Source organism: Sturnira hondurensis, unplaced genomic scaffold (genome assembly GCF_014824575.4).
Source record: "Sturnira hondurensis isolate 20B ecotype Veracruz unplaced genomic scaffold, ASM1482457v3 Scaffold0006437, whole genome shotgun sequence".
In the NCBI taxonomy this organism is placed as follows: Eukaryota; Metazoa; Chordata; class Mammalia; order Chiroptera; family Phyllostomidae; genus Sturnira; species Sturnira hondurensis.
The window spans coordinates 9,815,550-9,824,301 of NW_028079068.1; positions in this window are offsets into that span (position 1 = coordinate 9,815,550).

The following is an 8,752-nucleotide window of genomic DNA, read 5'->3' on the forward strand; positions in this document are numbered from 1 at the left end:
CCCGATATAGCTACATTGTGCATTTGATCCCCAGTCAGGACACATACAAAAATCAACCAATGAATGCATCAGAAAATGAAACAACAAATCGTTTCTCTCAAATCAATAAATAAAAACAAACCAGAGACAGACGTAGCAGAGACAGGAGGAGACCAAGGAGAGACATTGTCAAAGAGGCCGACACAGCAGTTTTGCAGAGGGCATGGCGAAGACAGGTATCAGGTCAGCAGGTACCAAAGTCCGTTCATTCGAAGATACTTTATTATTTCACACTTGAACATGATGGGTCCTACAACTGGTGACATTAGTGGTGGGCTTTTCTTCTTAGTGGTCTTTATGTATTTTTGCTGCATTTGTCCACTATCTTTATTATGTATATAAGAAATACATGTGTGCATACATGTCTGTTTATGTGTGTATATATACATGCATGTATTTGCCTTACACATGTTTAATATCCACATGTATCACCCATAAATATAATAGAGAGGATGTGTATGGGCAAATGTGATGAAATATCAGTTCCTGAATCCGGGCTGATGGTTCTCCACTGAGAGCGATTATTGCCTCCCAGAGGACATTTGGTGATGTCTGGAGACATTTTTGGTTGTCTCAGTTGAAGGGGCGCTACCAGCACCCAGTGGCAGAGGTCAGGAATGCTGCTGAACATCCCACAATGCACAGGATAGGCTCCCACAACCATGAATTACCCAGCCCCAATGTTATAATAGTGCTGAGGTTAAGAACCCCAGTCTAGGTAAAGGGTCTGGGCATTCATTGTACTGTCTTTCAACTTCTCTACAGGCTTAAAATTTTATTTATTTAAAAAATTTATTTATCTATTTATCTTAGATAGAGGAGAAGGGAGAGAGAAAGAGAAACATCAGTGCATGGCTGCCTCTCGCACACCCCCTACTGGGGACTTGACCCATAACCCAGGTGTATACTGTGACTGGGAATTGAACCGGTGACCCTTTGGTTCACAGGCCAGCACTCAACCCACTGTGCCACACTTGTCAGGTCTGTAGGCTTAAAATTTTAACTACAAAGTAGATGTAAAAATAGAGAGGAAAAATTTGTGTGACAGAAAGGTGGGGAAGTAATGGAAAAAAGTATAAGCAAATTCCAGGATCTTGCTTATAAAGGGAGGAATTATAGCTAGAGGGGAAGCAAGGAAGTATCTTGTCAACCACACTACCACCCTCCAATGAAGAGTCATCCTGTACCACTCCAACATCACTTCCCTGGTAATTTGTGCTCGCCCTCTCCCCCTCCCCACCTGGGCCAAATCCCTCCACATTTAAGTGCCGTCTAAAGCAAGAGCCACTCGCTGCATGTGGGTATTTAAGCGAATTGAAATGGAATCGAATGAAACATTCAGTCCTTCAGTCTTCACTGGTCACATGAGGCTCTTGGGTGGGACAGCACAAACCTGGGACCTTTCCACCATCACAGAAAATTCTGTTGGACAGTGGCCAGCCTGTATTATCATGTCACTAACTAGTGACTCGGCGCCCCCACCCCCTTGAGACTGGCGCTCCGTAACAGGACTGCACATCTATTGGCCTGTTCCCCACATCTCTCAAACCTGCCCCTGACTTCAGTGAGCCCCATCCAGGCTTTTGAAGCAAGGAAAGGGGCTGAGGAAGCAGTTGGCACAGAGAGTGAGCTTGGATGTGCAGGAGAAAGACTTGCCTGGAACAAAAATACACCCTCCCCCGTATGTGGGGACAGACTCATACCCACGTAGGAGAGATCCCAAGGACACTCCAGGTATGTCTAAATGTCAGAGCTTCTCTCCAGACGCATGAATCAAGGCACTCCAATTGTCCCCTTTGTGACATCTGCTTTTCCCCAGTGTTCCTCGTGAACTTTACTCAAGGGCTGGTTCACGAAGTCGGCTCTGTACCCTGAAATGGGAGGGATGGATTCAGAAGCCAGTGGACGGCAGGCTACCACAGGCCACCTTCCCCGAAGACCACGTGGGCATGGACGGGGCTGAAAGTTGAGGGGACCCGCTGGGCCCTGAGAGCCCCCGATTTCCCTGGGGAGGGAAGTGGGTGGGAGGAGGCTGAGGGGTGGGCCTGAGAGCCCTGAAACAGGCTAGGGAAGGACAAAACGGAGAGTTACAAAGAGGATAGTGAAAAGGCCACTATCCTGGGAAACAGAAGTCGCTGGTACCTCAAGAAAAGCTTTGGTTAAATTCTAACAAGGGTTTTCGATGGTTCAGAGGATGGCTTAACTGTGCATTTGGGAAAAATGACAAAGGAAATGCTTTAAAAAGAGCAGAGGAATAGGATGGGAGCAGAAAGGGGTGGCAGGGTTGTGCCCTTGCTCTCCAAGACTGAGGTCATTTAAGGGTTTTGAAGCTGGCAGCAGGGACTGGCGCAAGGAGGGAAAACTTTGTCCCCTTTTGGCACAGGGGCTGCTGAGTGACTCCGGTTACAGCTAGGTCACATCTGATGTGAGTGTTTGAATGTAAAATAACCTGTTTGGAGTGGCGAGGATACTGAAGTGTCTGGGAATAAAATGGCACATACATGATTTTCTTTAAAATCCTAAAGAGCCCAGACCGATGTGGCTCAGTTGGTTGGGTGTCATCCCAGAAAGCAAAGGGTCCCCTGTTTGATTCTGGGTCGGGGCACAGGGCTGGGTTGCGGGTTGGGGCCCCCCGGGGTACATGTGAGAGGCAACCGATGAATGTTTCTCTCTCATGTCAATGCTCCTCTCCTTCTCTTTCTCCCTCTCTTCCCCCTTCTCTAAAAATAAATTAATAAAATCTTTTTAAAAAATGTGCCCTGTCTGGTGTAGCTCAGTGGATTGAGCGAGGGCCTATGAACCAAAGGATTGTGGTTCGGTTCCCAGTCAGGGCACATGGCCTGGGTTGTAGGCCAGGTCCCCAGTAGGGGGCACATGAGAGGCAACCACACACTGATGTTTCTCTCCCACACTTTCTCTCCCTTTCCTTCCCCGCCTCTAAAAATAAATAGATAAAATATTTTAAAAATACAATAAAATGCTAAGAAACAAATGCGAGTGGGGATAGATGCATAAGGCTAAATGCGCAAAGCTGAAGCTGGGATTTGTTGTACTCCTACTCTTCCGTGAGTTCGGAAATGTTTCTAAGTCAATTTTCAAATGTAAAATAAGATAAAAATATTCAGCTCTCAGCTCTTAAAGTTCCACAGACTCAAACTCATTTCTCTTTGTTTTTTAAAACATTTTATTTATTTTTAGAGAGAGGGGAAGGGAAGGAGAAAGAGTGGGAGAGAAACATCAATGTGTGGTTGCCTCGCATGTGTCCCCTTCTAGGGACCTGGCCTGCAACCCAGGCATGTGCCCTGATTGGGAATTGATCCAGCAACCCTTTGCTTCAGAGGTCTGTGCTCAATCCACTGAGCTACACCAGCTAGGGATTTCTCTTTGCTTTCTTGACTACCAGCCTCGCTTTCCCTGAGGTAGCGGAGGCCTCGGGCTGGCGTGGGGGGAGGGCAGCATTGCGTCTGTGTCTGAGCTTGTGGAGTGGACAGTCAGGCTGAGGACCTCCCCTGGGCTCCCCTCTGGGCAGTCAGCTCCCCAGGGCTGGAGAAACAAATGGGCAGGACCAGGGGTGGAAACTACGGTAAAATGAGCCTTGGCAGCCTTGAGGGTTAGCAGAAAAGACAAAGGAGGAGGCTTCTATGGAAAGGCGGCGCCAGTAAGAAATTGGTTCCATTTGGAACTCTTCCTGTGGAAGAGTTTGGAACTTCTCCTTGCAGAGGAGGGGCCAGACTCAGAGTTAGAAATGTGTGGGGTGGCGAAGCGGCCCCTTAACCGGGAGATCAGGTCACCTGCTGAGGGTGAGGTCCAGAGAGGGCGGTAAAAACGGTGATGCTGATTGGAACTTGAGTAAAGATGAGGCCGTCCAGGCTCTGCAGGCCCTTTCCTGGCAGGAAAGTTGGACACTGTGGGTCCAAAGTCCCCACTTTGGCTGCAGCTCCTAATTTTTCCTGCCCCAGGCGTCTGGCTGTTTGACAGGGACCTGTTCCCTCTGCGTCATCTCTGCCTGGGCACCCACTCTGGCACCTGGCACTCATCCTGGCCTCTTTTTTCTCCCAGTCATTGGGGACCTTTGCTAGCTGTCATCAGCTTATTAACTTTACATATAATACACACTCTATAAAATCCACCGTTAAAGGGTACAGTTCAGGGTATATTCACAAGATTATGCAACCATCACCATTGTCTGACACCAGAACACTTTCCCTACCTCACGAAGGAACCCCTCCCCACTAGCCACCACTTCCCCCAGTCCCAGCCCCTGGCCACCAATAATGTGCTTTCCATGTCTATGGATTTACCTACTTGAGACATTGAATATAAATGGAATTACCTAAGATGTGGCCTTTGCAACTGGCTTCCTTCATTTAGCACAATGTATATCCTAGGTGTCTCAGGCATATACCTAGGAGTGGAATTGCTGGTACACGGGAACTCTGCTTAGAATATTTTGAGGCATGGCCAAATTTTCCTACAGCAGCTGCATCATTTTACATTCCCACCGGAACCTCTAGAGGTTGCATTTTCTCCACATCCTCACCAACACATGTTATTATTTCTCTTTTTTCATTATATGTCATCAATTTTTCAAGGGGCACTTCCATTCTGAAAAATGTCCCTTTTCCACATGCTATTGCCAAATCTTTCTTCCTCCTCAGTGGGCACGTTGCCTGTTGTAGTCACCTTTCCTTTCTGTCCCACCTGTCCACTCTGGGGGCCTGGCGTCCATCCTCCCAAGGATCCCTGGAGCCTCACAGCAGGCCTGCGCCTCCACCTCCGCCCCCTCCCCCCCTGCACACGGCACGGGGCCTATGTGGACTTTCCCCCCCGGGGCTCCCACACGAGCTCCCGGAGAATCCTCAGCCACAGGAAGAATCATCAGATCCTTGCCAACTTGGGTTGAGGGGAAATAATAACAGCAAGGTTCAAGGATTATTTTATCATCCGATGCCCTCCAGAGGGCACTACTAAGGTCTCCTGGCCCCACCGTCCTGTGAATCACCTTCGTAAGTTATATAAAGTAGAAACAGAATCTTAAGTGCTCCTGGTCAAGATGGCTTCTGTGTATCAGTCACCTTCCCTGGGCCAGAAGCGCCTGCCCGCTAGGAGCCCTGTCTTATCTTCCCAGTGCAAAGCAGACCAAATGCTAAATACATGTGTTAAAAGGAGATAAATTTGTTGGCAAAAGTTTTAAATGTAAAGTTTCACCAAAAATTCAATTTCTCTAAAAAATTCTAGCTATTTGGACTTCCAGTTGAGAAGGAGGTGTAGGTGAACACGCTTTGCCTCCTTGCCACAACCCCAGACACAATTATAGCCAGACCTCAAGACACATAACCCCCAGAACTGTCAGAAAATCGGACTGTCTGGAAGTCTGACGACCAAGGATTTAAAGAAGCCACGTTCAACCAGATGGTTAGGACAGGCAGCGATGCTTAACGGACAGATTGGTGCAGAGATGCGGCGTGACACAGAGAGGCAGCAGCAGCGGAACAGGCGGTCCCACATTCACGTGTGGTGTATAAAAACTGGGGGGGATACTTTGGGAGGAAGCAATCCCAGCCCCCGGCCAGACCCCACAGCCCAGGGTTCCAGCGCCAGGAAGATCAATCCCCATAACTTCTGGCTGTAAAATTCAGCAGGGCTTAGGGCGGCAGAAGAACCTGCCGGATTTTCAGGAGATAGCTCAAAGGGCCTGAAATGTACTCAGGTACATACTCTCTGGGATTCAGAACCGGGGCAACAGCTAGAAGGGCACCAGTCACACAGGGCAAGTGCTGGGCAAACCTCCAGAAGCCAGGCAGTGGCACTGTCCCCTCTCCAGCCCCTGCCCCCCCCCCAAGCCAGGGGTGGGGCAGTGAAGCAGGTTGCCCCCCGGAAATTACCTAAGGTTCTCCCCTACACAATTTGTAGGTGCCTTTTCTGCAGTAGGCCACACTACTAAGGTAGGGAGTCAAAGCAGTTATACCTAATACATAGAGACAAAGAAATACAGCCCAAGTGAAAGAACAGAACAAAACCTTAAAAAAAAAAACACTAAACAAAATGGAGATACCCGACCTATCAGATGCAGAGTTCAAAACACTGGTGATCAGGATGCTCACAGAACTCATTCGAGTATGGCAACAAAATAAAAAGACCCAGGAAGAAATGAAGGTAGGTTATGCAAGTGAAATAAAGAAAAATCTACAGATAACCAACAATGGAGGGGATGAAGCTGGGATTCAAATCATCGATTTAGAACATAAGGAAGAAATAAGCATTCAGCCAGAACAGCAAGAAAAGAAAATTAAAAAAAAACAACAACAACAAGGGTAGTATAAGGTGCCTTTGGGACATTTCCAAATGTACTAACATCTGAATACGGATGCTAGAAAGAGAAAAAGAAGAGCAAAAAATTGAAAACTTATCTGAAAAAATAATGAAAGCTTCCCTAATTTGGTGAAGGAAATAGACATACAAATCCAGGAAGCAGAGAGAATGGCAAACAAGTTGGACCCAAAGAGGATCACACCAAGACACATCATAATTAAAATGTAAAGATAATTATATCAGTAATTAAAAGTTTAAAGATAAAGAGAGAATCTTAAAAGCAGCAGGAGAAAAGCAGAGTCACCTCCAAAGGAACTCCCATAAGACTGTCAGCTGTTTTCTCTAAAGAAACCTTGCAGGCTAGAAGGGATTGGCAAGAAGTATTCAAAGTGATGAAAAGCAGGGACCTACAACCTAGATTACTCTATCCAACAAAGCTATCATTTAGAATGGAAGCACAGATAAAGTACTTCCCAGACAAGGTAAAGCTAAAGGAGTTTATCATCACCTAAAGGAACTTACTTAAGAAAAAGAAGATCAAAAGTATGAACATGAAAATGACAACAAATTCACAACTATGAACAACTGAATTTAAAAGAAAAAACTAAGCAAACAACCAGAATGGGAACAGAATGACAGAAATGGAGACCACATAGAGGGTTATCAGTGAGGGAATGGGAGGGAGAGAGAGGGGGAAAAAGTACAGGGAATAAGGAGCATAAATGGTAGGCACAAAATAAGACAGGGGGAGGTTAAGAATAGTAGAGGAAATGGAGAAGCCAAAGAACTTATATGCATGATCCATGGACATGAACTAAGTTTGGAGGGCATTGCTGGAGGGAATGTGGGTACTGGGGAGAGGGGGGTAAAAGGGGAAAAATTAAGACAGCTGTAATAGTGTAATCAATATAACACATTTTAAAAATTGTGTGGGCAATGAAAAGCCTAAGAAACATATACACCCCAATCTTCTTTAAATGGAGCATTCTTTACACATAACCCTTCGGACATCAACTCAGTAATGGTGTGTGGCAACTTGAGAGCCTACCAGCAATTATTTCAAAATGAAATACTGATGGGCTCTGGGTAACAAATCAAGGGCATGAGTCCCCACTGCCAGTTGGTGATGAAGCAACTAAGAAATCAATACAATGATTCACACTGTTAAAAAAAATTATCACTACTTGTTTCAGAACACCTACAGGCTCCTCTCCGAACCCCAGGGTCCGATGAACAACACTAAACCTCCGGCCACTCCTCAAGAAACTGGGTGTCGGTCCTGAGTAGCCAGTGCCTCATCCACCATTCACATTCCTTTCTGTTCATCATTTAAGCATCTCCAAAGAAGAAAACATTCCTGCTTCCAGGTAATCTCCTTAGCTGTGCACGTGTGCTGACGGGCATGTCTCCTTGTCCCCTAAACGATGTCATCGGGCTCCCAGGGCGATCAGGAGGAAGCTCTGCAGGAGACACCTCCCCAGTATTGCAATAAACGTAACTGCTCAGATGTGAGCTTCCAGAACCCAAGTGAGGCAGAGAGGGCATTAGACATCCTGCAAGTTCAAAGACTCTGGATGCCTGTTAGCCTGTGGTTGGGTGACATGAATAAATGAGAGCAGTGCTCCTTCAAGTCTGTGGTCTAGCACAGCAGCGAAACCTAGGAACTTAGTGCAAATGCAAATTCTTGAAACTTCCTGCTAGGTGGGGCCTGGCAACATGCACTTTGACAAGTCCCCCAAACCGTGATATGCTTCACACTTTGAGAAGGACCGAGTTAATGAGTGTGTTCACAAACAGAAACCACTAGATCCAGCCCGGCAGTCTCTAGCAGAGTGGGAAGGTGTGCCCAGGTTCCAAAGCCTGAGGACGGAGAGCAGAAAGGGCGCACCCTTCGGGGTAAGGAGAGCACCAACCTTCACCAGAGTGAGGGCGCCTCTGGCAACTAGCCAAGGGCTCACCCTGAATCTGCACAATCCGTGCGGCTACACAAATGCCAGCCCCGTGTGGGTTATGAGCACGCCCCCTTCTCTAGTACAAAGATTCATGAGATTTCCTTTCTTCTTCGATACTGATGAAATCCTGAGTCCTGGGTTGCGGCCTCCTTTAGCCAGCTACACAAATCTTGGAGATCCTCACCAAACCACCTGCGGCACCACTTTAAGTAGTTCAGACAAACCAGAGCACTCCGCCCTGGTGCTGCCCGGAGGAACCAGAGCTGTGAATGGAGACAACAGTGCATGTCGGCGTGCGGGGAGCAGCACGGTACACCAGGAAGACAGCGCCGGAGGCAGGGTGGAATGCAGGAGACTCAGAGATGGTGCTCACTCTGGAAAAGGCCTTGCCCTCTGGCTTCCCCTTTAGGGGCTTAAGATCTTTGCGGCAGAGGAGAAGGAGCTGCAGC